The sequence below is a fragment of the Megascapheus bottae genome, chromosome 3 (genome assembly GCF_031878675.1).
Source record: "Megascapheus bottae isolate mThoBot1 chromosome 3, mThoBot2.hap1, whole genome shotgun sequence".
In the NCBI taxonomy this organism is placed as follows: Eukaryota; Metazoa; Chordata; class Mammalia; order Rodentia; family Geomyidae; genus Megascapheus; species Megascapheus bottae.
The window spans coordinates 603,087-616,853 of NC_143511.1; the positions used below are offsets into that span (position 1 = coordinate 603,087).

General features: G+C 42.9%; 1 pseudogene; it reads right to left on the minus strand.

The window, feature by feature from the left end:
- Positions 1-4,127, minus strand: part of LOC150064760 (dnaJ homolog subfamily A member 1 pseudogene) — a 34,721-nt pseudogene extending 30,594 nt beyond the window's left edge.
- Between the last annotated feature and the right edge of the window lie 9,640 nt (positions 4,128-13,767).

Below are 13,767 nucleotides of genomic sequence, written 5' to 3' on the forward strand. Positions count from 1 at the left end.
CTCATGACTATAATCCTAACCCTTTAGGAGGCTGAGATCTGAGGATCAAGGTTTGAAGCTAGACCAGGCAGGAAAAACTGTGAGACTCTCGTCACCAATAAACCACTCAAAAAACAAGCAAACCAACAAAAAACACCAGAAATGGAACTGTGGCTCAAGTGGTATTCTTGAGCAAAGAAGCTCAAGGATTGTACCCATGCTCTGAGTACAAGTGCCAGGACTGGCATAAAAAAAGGCCTTACTTATATAACTGTAACCCCTTTGTACATCACCTTTATAATAACAATTTTAAAAAATGCAAAGCACAGGAGTATCTCTAAATTAATTGAGAAACACTTTCAGGGTGTCCAAGAAATAATTTCTATCCATATCTCATCAACTAAGATTGATACAGGTTTGCATTTTCCAGATTGGAATAAAAATATTTGTAAAGTTGGGTGCTGAGGGCTCACACCTGTATGCCTAGCTACTTAGGAGGCTCAGACCTGAGGATCACAGTTTGAAGTCAACCTGGGCAGGCAGGCAGGCTTAGCCCTGCCACTAAGCTACATCCCTAGCCCTGTTTTGAAGCTATCTGGTTTATAGTAATTTGTCCTGGGAAATTAACACATATTCTGTGATTTGGTATTGGCATGTATAAGAACTGGGAGATTTTTTCAGGGTTCTGCATTGTCAACATTATATGCTGCATTATTTCCTTCATTCTCAAGGCAATATTTCTTAACACATAGAACGATGACAGGAAATTCTTTCAAAATCCATATTTATAAGCAACATTCTACAATGGAATTAGTATTCTGGAAGGTTAGTTCTAATAATAGGTGTTTGAGAAGGCAACTGGGAGATGCAGAAGGTCTCTAGAGATTCCTTCAGGTTCTGCAAAGTGTGATGTGAATTCAAAGCTGAAATGTGTGAAAGCTACTTTTCCAGTTAAGGCTAGCCCTAAGATTCTGATCTCAAAACCTCAATCCTGGGCCAGGAGTTTGGTCTAGTGATAGAGTGCTGACCTAGCATGCATGAAGACCCGGGTTCGATTCCTTGGTACCACACACATAGAAAAAGCCAGAAGTGGTGCTGTGGCTCAAGTGGTAGAGCTCTAGCTTGAGAAAGCCCAAGGACAGTGCTCAACCCCTGAGTTCAAGCCCCAGGACTGGCAAAAAAAAAAAAAAAAAAAAAAAACAAACAAAAAAAACCCCACCTCAATCCTTCTGCTAGATATATTAGGATGTATTTAAGACAGAAGTTAAAACCTATTAGATAAGGCTGGGCCTAATTAAAAAGTAAAATATAGTCAGGAATGTTGGTATATGCATGAAATCCCAGCACTATGGAGATGAAGGCAGCGGTATAGTGAGTTCTAGGACAGTGTAGTTACATACCAAGAGCCTGTCTCAAAATTAAAAAGCAAACACCACAAAAACAGAATGCCTGTTAAAAAGCAAATGCCTTTGCCACTGTGACAACTGCTTTTGATATCCCAGGAAGTAGCATCTACCCAAATCATTCCATTTCAATCACAAGTCACTTAGTGCAAATATAACTTGATAGGTCTTTAAGAGGTAAATAGCAGGACTTGTCTTGGTTACTGATCAGTGACAGACACCATTCACTAAGAGTGTCTGGTACAAGCCAGTATCATTATGAAAAGGCTCCTGTGCTACTTACTAGGTTTGGCAGGAGTCTGCCATTGAAGCCATCGGACCCTTAGCTTCTGCGTCTGACAAATGAGGACTCTCATGCCTACTTTTTTTTTTTAATCTCTGGAGGCCTAGCAGATGGTCTGTAGCTTTTGGATGTTTTGTTCAAGATGTTAAGAAGCTGGCACAGTCCTGGAACTTGAACTCAGGGCCTGGACACTGCCCTTGAGCTTTCTGAAGTCTAGCATTCTACCACTTGAACCATAGTACCACTTCCAGCTTTTTCTGTGTGTGGTACCAAGGAATTGAACCCAGGGCTTCCTGTATGCTATAAAAGCACTCTACCACTAGGCCACACTTCTGGCCCATGCCTAATCCTTTTACTTAGTAGAAACAGTCATGATTAGCACATGTAAGAGAAAACATAAGGGTTAGAGGCATGGCTTAATTGGTAGAATGCTAGCCAATAAGTGCAAAGTGGCAGGTACTGAGTTCAGTCCCAGCCTTGAACCTGAAAACAAAACAAACAAAAAAAAAAACGAAGCAGCCTAAAAACTTATTTAACCAAGTCCATAACTTAACCTGGGTTCTTTGTTCTGAGTTATTATCTGCTGTAGTCACTTTACAAATACTTTAGGCTCCAGGAAGAACAGGATCCATGAATAAGCAACTTGTAACAAAAGGCAAATCATCCCTCAAACAGTGTCATTTTCTTAACATCTTGAACAAAACATCCAAAAGCTGCAAACCATCTGCAAGACTTCCAGAGATTAAAAAAAAAAAACTAAGCTAGTTAATTGTCAGTTTGGCCATACCTGTGACATACCTTTCCTTTTTAAAAAAAAATTCTTTATTTTTATCTATCTATTTATTTTTTTGCCAGTCCTGGACTTGAGCTCAGGGCCTAAATACTGTCCTTGGGCTTTCTCAAGGGTACAGCTCTACCACTTGTGCCACTGCAGCACCACTTCTGGCTTTTTCTATGTATATGGAACCGAGGAATTATACCCAGGTCGTCATGAATGCTAGGCAAGCACTCGACCACTAGGCCAAACTCCCAGCCTGTGTGGCATGCCTTTCTCAATTTTCCCTGCTTACCCTGACACCAATGTCTGTGTCTTCCTAATGTGCCGAAGTGTTGTCTTCCCATAGCTGACATGGAATAAACCTCCTTGTCTGCCCTTCATCGTGTCTCTTTATTTGGCATATTGGGTGCGTGGTCAGACATAATATGAAATTCCTGCCGTTTAAAAACTCAGTTTCATGCAGAGCAAGAGGCAGGCACTGATGAAGGACACAAGAATGAAGCAGAAGCATCAGCTCTCTGGCAGTCAGCTGCTTATCTCTGCCTAGAGCATGAACTGTCTGGTGGTCTTTTGACACCTGCTGTTAATTAACTATGGCCAACTTGGCTCTTGGTTGGTTGCCTTTTTAAATAATTTGCTTGGGGGTAACTCTCATTCTGTAAAATTAATTTAAGTATTCACAACAATCAGCTTATTTTTTTAACTAAAAACTACACATGCTTTCCTCCCCACCTTCCCCCCCCCTCTCTCTCTCTCTCTCTCTCTCTCTCTCTCTCTCTCTCTCTCTCTCTCTCTCTCTCTCTCTCTCTCTCTCTCTCTCTCTCTCTCTCGAGCTGGGGATGGCTGGCTCATACTATACCACTTGCCACTTTTTCATCACTGAGCTACACCCCAACTCCTTCCTCCTTAATTCCAAGGTAGTGATATAACCAGTAATTTCAGAATCCTAGTAACAAAGATACAGGCAGTTATTTTTTTCCAGGACCTTTTCAACTTCTGTTTCTGCAAGATCAGTTTCAAGATGGCACTGATCAAGTCAATCTATACCAAAAACTTCATCAACCATGATGTCAAACCTGACCATTTCCTAATGGGACTGGGCAAAAAGAGTATATTATTCACTTTGGCCTAGCCAAGAAATGCCCACTGGCAGCACAACCCCTACTGGGAAGTCTAGAACCTGACCTACACTACTCACTACACCTCCACCAGTACCCACCTGGGCATAGAGCAAAGCCGTTGAGACGGCCTGGAAAGTCTGCACTACGTGCTCATGTACTTCAGCCTGCGCTTCCTGCCCTGGCAAGGCCTCACCATGCCAAGGAACGGGCAGATTCGTGAGAAGATGCGGACACGCATCAAGGTCCTCTGCAAAGGCTTCTGCAGCGTCTTCCATCCATTGGCCTTTTCCTACCACTCCTTCAACTGATCCATGCTCACATTTGTGCGTCGCCGAGAGGCCAAGGTGGGCTTGGAGAACTAGTTGGGGAAGGCCTTGACTCCTAGTGCCAAAGTATCCTGGTGGTAGGCGGGGCTCCTGGCAGATGGGAGGTAGCAATTGGATAGCAGCAGTGACCTGGCTGGTGTCCCAGATGCCGCTTCCCCCCAAGCTGTGACTGTGTACACAGGATGTGCCATTATGGAAGGTGGAGGCCAGGCAGGGCCCTGTCTCCTGACAGGCCATAGAGGTCCTGACCTTGCTTTAGGTCCTGCCAGGATTCTGGTCATAGGTCATAGATGGTACTGTCAGCCCCTCTGCACCCTCCATATTGTTTGTGCTATCCTATTCCTCTTGTTCTCCATATGCCAGGCAACCACCTTCACCCAGGCCCCACTGGCTAGCCTGGACCCTTTCACAGTGGCTTCCTTCTTCCTGGTCATGGAACCCTGAATCTTGCTAGATGTTTCTGTCTCTTTCTCTTTTTTTTCTGAGCTCTGTCCCTGGGCTCTTCAGCTCAAGGCTAGCATTCTACCACTTGAGCCACAGCGCCACTTCCAGTTTTCCAGTGGTTAATTGGAGATAAGAATCTCATGGACTTTTGTGCCTGGGTTGGCTTTGAACCGCAATCCTCAGTTCTTAGCCTCCTGAGTAGCTAGAATTACAGGCATTAGCCACTGGCATCCTGCTCTGTCTCCCTTTTTTAAGTGTTCTAGGCATGGGGAGAAGTGCTCACCCACTATTCCTGAAGCTCTAGAATCTGTGAAATCATGTCATAGTTCATATCTCTTCTCATAAAAGGGACTTCTTCAAGCCAGGCTCAGCTGCATGAAAGCAATGCTATTGCACTGCTTTGTCCCTGCCCCTAGCCATGCGCTAGGCCCATGTGCCCATCATGTACTGATAAGGACTCACCAAGACTTGAACTTGAGCAGTAAGCTTGAAAGCTGAGCTTCAGCTATGATCTCTCTTCCAGGAGTCCAGAGCCCCTGAGCACCCAGGGTCCATTAGTCTGTGGAGGAGATGGAGGAGATAGAAGAACTGCATCACCCAAACTACTGGTCTGTGGTCCGGACTCCGGGGTCAGGCCTGAGCAAGCATCCCTTGGAATGGCAGGAGGTGGCAGCACTCAGAGATGGCTGTTCAGTGGAGAGGGCATGGAAGAAAAGGTCCTATGTGGGATCTTCAGAAATAAACTAATCACTGAGAGCCAGGACAAGCCTGAAGAAGGAATTGTGGCCTCTACCTGGAAGGGTCCTGTGGACACAGGAATCAGGATGAGACCTCAACTACAGCCTTTGTGTTGACCCTGAACTCATTAAAGGCCTCCCTGCACTCCAATGTGGATATGTGTCTCTTTTCACAAGGTAGCCTTGGGCCTGCTCTGCCAGATGCTGAGGACTGAGGCCATGTTCTAGATACCAAGATGGTCATGCTGGTGTTGGGCTCCTCTTCTCTCTGGTCCATCAGTAGACTCTCTTTACTCTTTTAAGAGGACAATAAAGGTTAGGCAGCTAACGGGCATGTCACGGGCCAGGAAACTTGGATAAAGACCTCTGTGGACCCTATGAAGGATCTTGACCTAACATTGCAGTAGACTCTGAAGACTTCCCAAGTCTTCAGAGCACCGGAGTCCCCTGATACCTGAACCCTGGGATACCACTCTCAGCACACAGCCACTGTTCTGAGGTCCAACCAGCTAGCCTGGAGGAAACACCACCACCAAGGACAGAGACACAGGTGACCTGATGTTGACATTCCATATTTTCTTGGGGGAAAATAAAAGCTGGAAGAGTTAGTTTAAAAAAGAAAAGAAAGAAGGATTTAACACGAAGAAGATACATAGTAATCACCAGAAATTATTCGTCATTGGCCCTGATTGTTGTATTTGTTAGTTACCAGACCTCAGTAATCTTCTCTTTTGGAAGTATTGCTGTTTTTTGTTGTTGTTGTTTTGTTTTTGTAGGAGCAGGTAACATCTTGTTTTATCGTTAAGTCTATTTCTATTTCATTCCAGTTTTGTCACAGCCTTCTATTTTTTAAGTAGTTGCAAGTAACAAATATAATATGGGCTGAGTGGTATCCTTCACACAGTCCTATGATAGACTCCTAACACTCAGTACTTTAGAGTGTGGTTATTTGTGGGGGTGGGAACCACACCCAAACAAATGAGTTTTCTGTGGGTTGGAGCTGGAGTAATATGTGTAGTCCTGTTGTATAGCAACCCCTAATCTTGGCAGCAGTGGGTCATCTGTTACCTAACACATAGCCCAAGAAGGGAGCTGTTTATTATTTAAAAACATGGAGATGTGGTCTCTATCTACCCAAAACACAGAAGCAGCAGGCGAACTTTCAGGACTTGCATTTTCCAGACATGGCCCTAGTTTTTTGTCTCTCTGATCACTTAGCATTTACAACTTCTGAACAGCTCCCGGGGAAAGGCAGCTACGGGCAGCGGGCAGCCCCTGCTTTGAAACTTCCTCAAAAGAAAAGGTGCAGAGCTATCTGCTCTGCTACTTTCTTCTTTTCTTTAACGTCCTGGTTCTGTTCAGCTTGAGATTGTCCCCTTTAAAGTTTATTGCTTTTAATTTTCCAGTCACCTCTTCTATCTAATCTTCCTCATGTGTATTAGAAAAGCTTACATGTATAAACACACAAGGAGACAAAATAATGGTGCAGCCTCAGGCACCTCAACTTTTTGGCTTTTGTGGAGGAAGTAGAGAGACTACATTAGATTAAGATAGCTACAACTGGAAGTGGCACTGTAGCTCAAGTGGTAGAGTGATAGCCTGGAGCTGAAGGGCTCAGGGACCAGTGCCCAGGTCCAGAGTTCAAGCCACACAACTGACAAGAAAAAAAGGAAAAAAAAAAATGTTCCCAACGACTTGGCCGGAAGCGTGACCTAGTGGCAAAGTGTTTGCCTAGCATGCACAAAGCCCTGGGTTCAATTCCTCGGTACCATACACACAGAAAAAGCCAAAAGTGGTGCTAAGGTTCAAGGGTAGAGCACTAGCCTTGAGAAAGCTCAAGGACAATACCCACGCCCTAAGTTCAAGCCCCAGGACTGGAAAAAAAAAAAGCTACACCATTAACCTCTCAGGGTGTACCTCTTCTGTTCCCTGTACCCCTTTATGAATTAAGCTGGCTCTATTGTGACAGACTATTCTTTCTCTTTTTTAGAAGTTATTGTTTCAAGTGTTCACATCTCTGATTTCTTTTCACATTTCAAACTGCGCCTATATTTTCCCAAGGCTGTTCTTCCTGGCCAGCTCATTACCATAGTAATAGGAACACACTGCTGAAATCAGCACTATCAAAGAGCTGGAGGGAGGGGGGCTGGGGAGTCAGGAGTCTCTGCTCCTGCACAAAAAGTCTCAGCCACTCAGCTTCTGGTGGCTAAGGAACAAGTCTGGATTTCCTGGGCTCACAAGGCTCAAAGATAAGGAATACCATTTAGGGAATTCCTACTGCATACTTTCTGAGTAGCTGGGATATCAGGAACTCAGCACCATACCCAGATATTTATTGAGAAGGTTTCGTGAACTTCATCTATCTGGGCTGGCCTTGAACCAAGATCCTCCAGATCTGTACTTCCTGATTAGCTAAAATTACAGGCCACCGGTGCGTGGCTCCTACTGAGGATCTTGTAACATCTACCCCCACTGATAAGGAAGATCAATCATACTTGAAAGCTAAGTTTTGTCACCATTAAATGGAAAACAACAGTAAGATTTTACCTTAACCAATTAGCCCGAGACAGTTTGATGGATGCTGAGAGAAAACATGAGAAACTTTGGTCAAACTTAAATGAGTTTGTTACAGAGTAAAGCAGTAATAGGACATTAATATTTGTGCCATTTTTGTGGACTTTGTTTCCCAAGGGGTAATGAGAAACAGAGTAACACTTGCATACAGGTGAATTGTAGCATATAATAGTTGGTTGCAATAATTATATTGCTTTGCTTTTAAGTGAATTAATCAATATTTTTGAATTTTCCCAGTACTAATTTCTTTTCTTCCTTTTTTCTTTCTTTTTTTTCTTCTGGTCAGTTGTGTGGGGCTTGAGCTCAGGGCCTGGGTGCTGTCCCTGAGCCTCTTTGTGCTCAAGGCTAGCACTCTACCACTTGTGCCACAGTGCCACTTCTGGTTTTGAGTGGTTTATTGGAGATAAGAATCTCATTGGGGACTTTTCTGCTTAGGCTGGCTTCAGACTACCATCTCAGCCTCCTGAGTAGCTAGGATGACAGGTGTGGGCCACTGGTACCCTGCAGTACTAATTTCCAAAGTAGTGATGAGATTCATATGACATTTTTGAGGTTAAAAATACTTTTACAACACGTTTATCTTAAAATATTTGGTCCTGAGAGAAACACTTGAGAATTTCCAGCTTGGATGAGTAATAGGAGAGCAGGGAAGTGATAAGGGTGGGAGGGGGAAGAGAAATACTGAAATCATAAATGATGTATTAGGTTGGACACCAGTGGATCATGTCTATCATTCTAGCTACTCAGAAGGCTGAGATCTGAGGGTTACGGTTCAAAGCCAGCCCGGCACAAAAGTCCGTGAGACAGTTTGTTATCTCCAATTAACCACCAGAATACTGGAAGTGGCGCTGTATTTCAAAGTGATAGAGCACTAGCCTTGAGGTGAAGAGCTCAGGGAAAATGCCCAGGCCCAGAGTTCAAGCCCCACAACTGATAGGAAAAAAAAAAAAAGATACATTAGAGAATAATCAAAAGCATTTGTTTTGCCAGTCCTGGGGATTTGTTTTGCCAGTCCTGGGGCTTGAACTCAGAACCTGAGCAATGTCTTTGGGATTTCTCAAGGCTAGAGCTCTGCCACTTGAGCCACAGCACTGCTTCCAGCTTTTTCTATGTGTTTGGTACCAAGGAATTGAATCTGGGTCTTCGTGCATGTTAGGCAAGCACTCTGCCACTCGGCCAAACTCCCAGCCCAAATAAAGAATTTTTTTAAATGGGGGGCATCTGATGAGGGCCTTTATGCTGTACCATGATATGGTAGAGGGCACAGGTGGTAAGAGAGGTAGCTCCTCCTATGACAAGCCTACGCCTCCCTGAGACAATAGCATTAACCCATTTCTGAGATAGTGTGCTTGGAGCCCATAAGAAGAAAGCATAGGTGGCTCATGCCTGTAATCCTAGCTCCTCTGGAGACATCTCTAGTCACAGTTTGAAGGCAGTGTGGGCAGGAATGCCTTATCTCTCATTAAACCACCAAAAAGCTGGAAGCGAAGCTGTAATGCTTCTCTGCTTAAGTGCTTCTTTGCTTAAGTGCTAGCCTTCAGCAAAGATAGTCAGGGACAGTGCCTGAACCCTGACTTTAAGCCCCAGAACCTGTACAAAGCAACAACAATATTATTATAAGAACAATTAAACTCCAATATGAGCTTTGGATGAGGGTATTCAAACCACAGAGCTGAGCATCTGTAATACGCACTCACTATCAGGCTTAAGGCTATAATCCCAGACCTCACATTATTTCCCCACAGGAACCCCCCAAAAAGGTGAGATTTCCTTCTCTCAATGACAGCAGTGGTATTCCCTTTCCATTCCACAGACACTGCTGGACAACTGGAAATATTGTGAACAGAGCTGGGTGTCAGAGCAGGTTCAGGGAATGCTGAGCTAGGGTTTGTGTCTTAGGATTCCAGGATCAGGATTCCATGATAGTCACCTAACACTCCCTGGAATGGTAGTTTCTGGGCTTCTAAAAGTAGAACCTGTGTCTCTGGAAGGCTGAGGGAAGGGGAAGTAGGAAAATTGGAAGCAGAGGAACCCCCAAAGCAAAGCCAAAACATGCTTCCTTTGTTTTGCCACGGGTGAAAAATTAAGTCAGAGTGGTACATAATGTAGGTTTTTAGATATTTGCCTTCATTTCCATTCACAACCATTTGGCACATGTAATATAACTCTTATTTGCTTTTGTTAACCTTGATTCCTTCACATGCATCATTGGTTTTAGAAGTGCAATATGATTAACAGGTTGATGGCGACCCGTGATGCCCTTGGTAAAGAGGAGCAGCTGTGTCTCCTTCCAAGCCAAATCCTCCCCACCCCATCTCCTTTCTCCTGGGGTCCTGACTTGCTGTGTCCTTGAGAGCTCTCCTTCTGACTGATTTCTACTCGCTGTCCTCAGGAAGGTACTGGAAAACCAGTCGATACTAAAACATCGTCAGTGGCAACAACAGCAAAATCTAGTGGTTTCAGAGAGAAAGAGTAAAAGTTATGGATGTAAAATGGAGGGAGGGGATGTCAAGCTTTTCTCTTGCTTTTAGCTAATCCATGAGCCCAATGACTCTTGTTAACAACAACCACAATAAAATAAAGTCTCCCCACATTTCGGTTAAAGCTATTTCAAGTACCTGTCATAGAACTTATAAATTTGGCAAGAGAGGAAACCATTGGAAATATAAATCAAACTGGGACAGAGAATGGGATACAAGGTATTCCACAGTGCCCAGCACATAAAAAAGAATACTCATCAAAAACAAAGACAGAAAGCAGTAAACATACATTAGACACATTTGTTTGCACCCAGATCTGGTGAGCTTCTTTGTCACCTAAGTTTAAAACTGCCCATGTTTTCTTTGGCTTTAAAAGCCACCAAGTACCTTAGGACTGCATTTTTTAAATCTGAAATGTACAGTTCAGCCATATTAAACGTATTTACCTTATTGTACAACAAATCTGTACAATTTTTGCCTTACAAAATGAGAATTGTACACCCATTAAATATTTCTGTCTACCCTTTCTTAATCCCTATAATTATTTTCTTTTATTTGAGTTTTGGGGGTCATGGGACTTGAATTCTGGGCCTGGGAGCTGTCCCTGAGCTCTTCAGCTCAAGGCTACTGCCCTAGCCTTGAGCCACAGCTCCACTTCCCATTTTTCTAGAGATTAATTAGAGATAAAAGTCTCACGGCTTTGTAGTACCCGAGCTGGCTTTGAACCGTGATCTTCAGATCTCAGCCTCCTGACTAGCTAGGATTACAGGCAACAGCCACCGCGCCTGGCAATTATGTAATTTTAATTAGAAAACCTAGAGCAGTATATTTTATATTAAACAATTTGATGAATGTAAAATATCTCATCCATATTTTTTCAATTACATGCTGAAATAATATTGTGGATATAGATTAATTAATTATTAAAATTTTTCTACATATGCCAAAGCAGACAGGTGCCAGAATTCAATGTCACAGTGATCATAAATTACTGACAAATAATAGGCACTTTATAGGTGCCTTTAGTCTCATTTAAAGTTAGACCTCTCTTCTTCTCCTCCCACCCCCTCTTTTGTGCCAGTCTTGGGACTTGAACTCAGGGTCTGAGCACTCTTCCTAAGCTTTTGTGCTCAAGGGTAGCATTCTGCCAACTTGAGCCACTACTCCACTTTTGGCTTTTTGGTGGTTTTTAAAACAGGCAATAGGAAGCTCATGGGCTTTCCAGCCTGGGCTAGCTTCAAAATATGACCCTCAGATCTCAGCCTCTGGAGTAGCTGGGATTACAGGCATGAGACACCAGCTCCCAACTTAAAGTTAGAGCTCTTGTAAGGGTTAGGTTACAAGGACTCTATGCAGACATATATGCATGCGATACAGTACCCCATACACAGGAGGAAGTACCCATACCAAAGCTAAATTGCAAAATAAGATGTTTTTTTCATATATTTTTATTGTAATTAATAGAAGGGTTACATTATATTCATCAGATAGAAGGTACATTACTTCACAAATATTGATACCCTTTCTCATGGTCCCCATTTCCCTCCCCCTTCCCTCTCCTATTTCAAATAACCAATTAAGCATATATAAAATGTATCAGATAACAAGGTAAAATATTGTAACAATGTGAAATAACCAAGGGACAGCAAGAGAGATGAGAAATAACATAGTATATTAAGGACACAATCACTCATTATATGGCTTTTGTTTCTATATCCTGGAGGTCCTTACATTTAGCATCATACTATATGTATGGGCTTATGTATCTAAATTTTGTTCTATTGTGAATCTCTGCTAGGAGAGCCCAAGTTTTCTGCTGATTGTGACAAATGAGGGAAACCTTTGAGCCTATGTTCCTTTGAGTCTGGCTTACTTCACTTACTATGATTTTTTCTAAGTCTTTCCATATCCTAACAAATGGGGTGATGTCATTCTTTCTGACAGCAGCATAGAATTCCATTGTGTACAAATACCACATCTTGTTGATCCACTCATCAACTGAGGGACATCTGGGTTGGTTCCATATCTTTGCTATGGTAAATAGTGCTGCAATGAACATTGTTGTGCTAGTGGATTTAGTATGTCCTTGTTTCTGGACGATTGGGTAAATGCCAAGTAGTGGAATTGCTGGGTCATAGGGGAGTTCTATGTTTAGTCTTTTGAGGAACTGCCATACTGCTTTCCATAGTGGTTGCACTCCCACCAACAGTGTAGTAGTGATCCCTCCTGGCCACATCCCCTCCAGCATCTGTTGTTATTAGATTTCTTTATCCTGGCCATTCTAACGGGAGTGAGGTGGAATCTTAGAGTTGTTTTGATTTGCATTTCTTTTATGACCAGAGATATCAAGCATTTCTTCATGTGTGTGTAGGCCATTCTTATTCTTCTTCAGAGAAGACTCTCTTTAAGTCTTTGGTCCATCTTTTAATGGAATGGTTGTTTCTTTGGAGATTAGTTTTGGAGTGATTCAAATTTTTGAGCTGTTGATATATTTTAGATATGAGGCCTTTGTCCATTGTATGGTTAGTGAAGAGCTTCTCCTACTCTGTAGGCTTCCTAATTAATTTGCTAGCTATGTCCTTTGCCAGACAGAAGCTCTGCAGTTTGCAAAATAAAATGTTTACATTTAGTCTATTAAATGTTTTGTTTTGTTTTGTTTTTCTGGTCATGGGCTTAGACTCTAGACCTGGGTGCTGTCCCTGAGCTTTTGAGCTCAAGGCTACTGGCCTAATCCAGGCCTGGCCATTGTCCCTGAGCTCTTCAGCTTAAGGCTGTCACACTACATCTTGAGCCACAGCACTCACATCGTGGTTAACTGGAAATAAGAGTCTCATGGTATTTAGTGCCTGGGCTGGCTTTGAATTGTGATCCTCAGATTTCAGCCTCCTGAGTAGCTAGGATTCCAAGTGTGAGCCACCAGGTCCAGCTAATCTATTCAATCTTATCTCTAACCTTAGGAGGTCAAGGCTGCTGACAGACGGGAAGACAGGAACTTCCTTCTGTATGGGGGTCCAGTATCCTCTGTCCCTATTCTGCCAATCAGTAGGAGGGAACCAGTAGTCTAGCTTTTGGGACTCTTTCTGGTTGGAGCCCCCTTATTTCTCTCAGATCATTCTCCCCTTGTCCTCCAGGGGAGACCTTAGTAAGGTGGTATGCTTCTTGACCTGTGACAGAGGGAAGGGGTCAGGCCCATCTTCTCCCTGAAACCAGGGGAGGGAGAGCCCTCAGAGAGAAACTGGCTGGTGTGAAGTAATATATGTCACAAATTTAAAATGCAATGTAAGTTTCTAAGATTCAGTTCTTCTCTAAAAATCCACTCAGTTACTACTTTAAATTAACCACATATAAAAAATGATAGTATTTTGGATATATTGGGTAAATATATTACAAACAAAAATTATTTTCACTTGTTTTTTTAAAAACTTTTTAATGTGATAACCAGAAAAATTTCAGTTAAATTTTCAGTTATGTATGTGCCTTGAGTTTAACGTATATAGAACAGCCCCATTCTACATCTTTCCTCCTTTTGTACTCCATCACTTGAACCACACTTCTAGTCTAGCATCGGACATAGAGTCTTGCATATTTTTCTGTCCCAGCTGGCTTCAAACTTCAGGTCTCCAGCTCTCAGCCTCCTGAGAA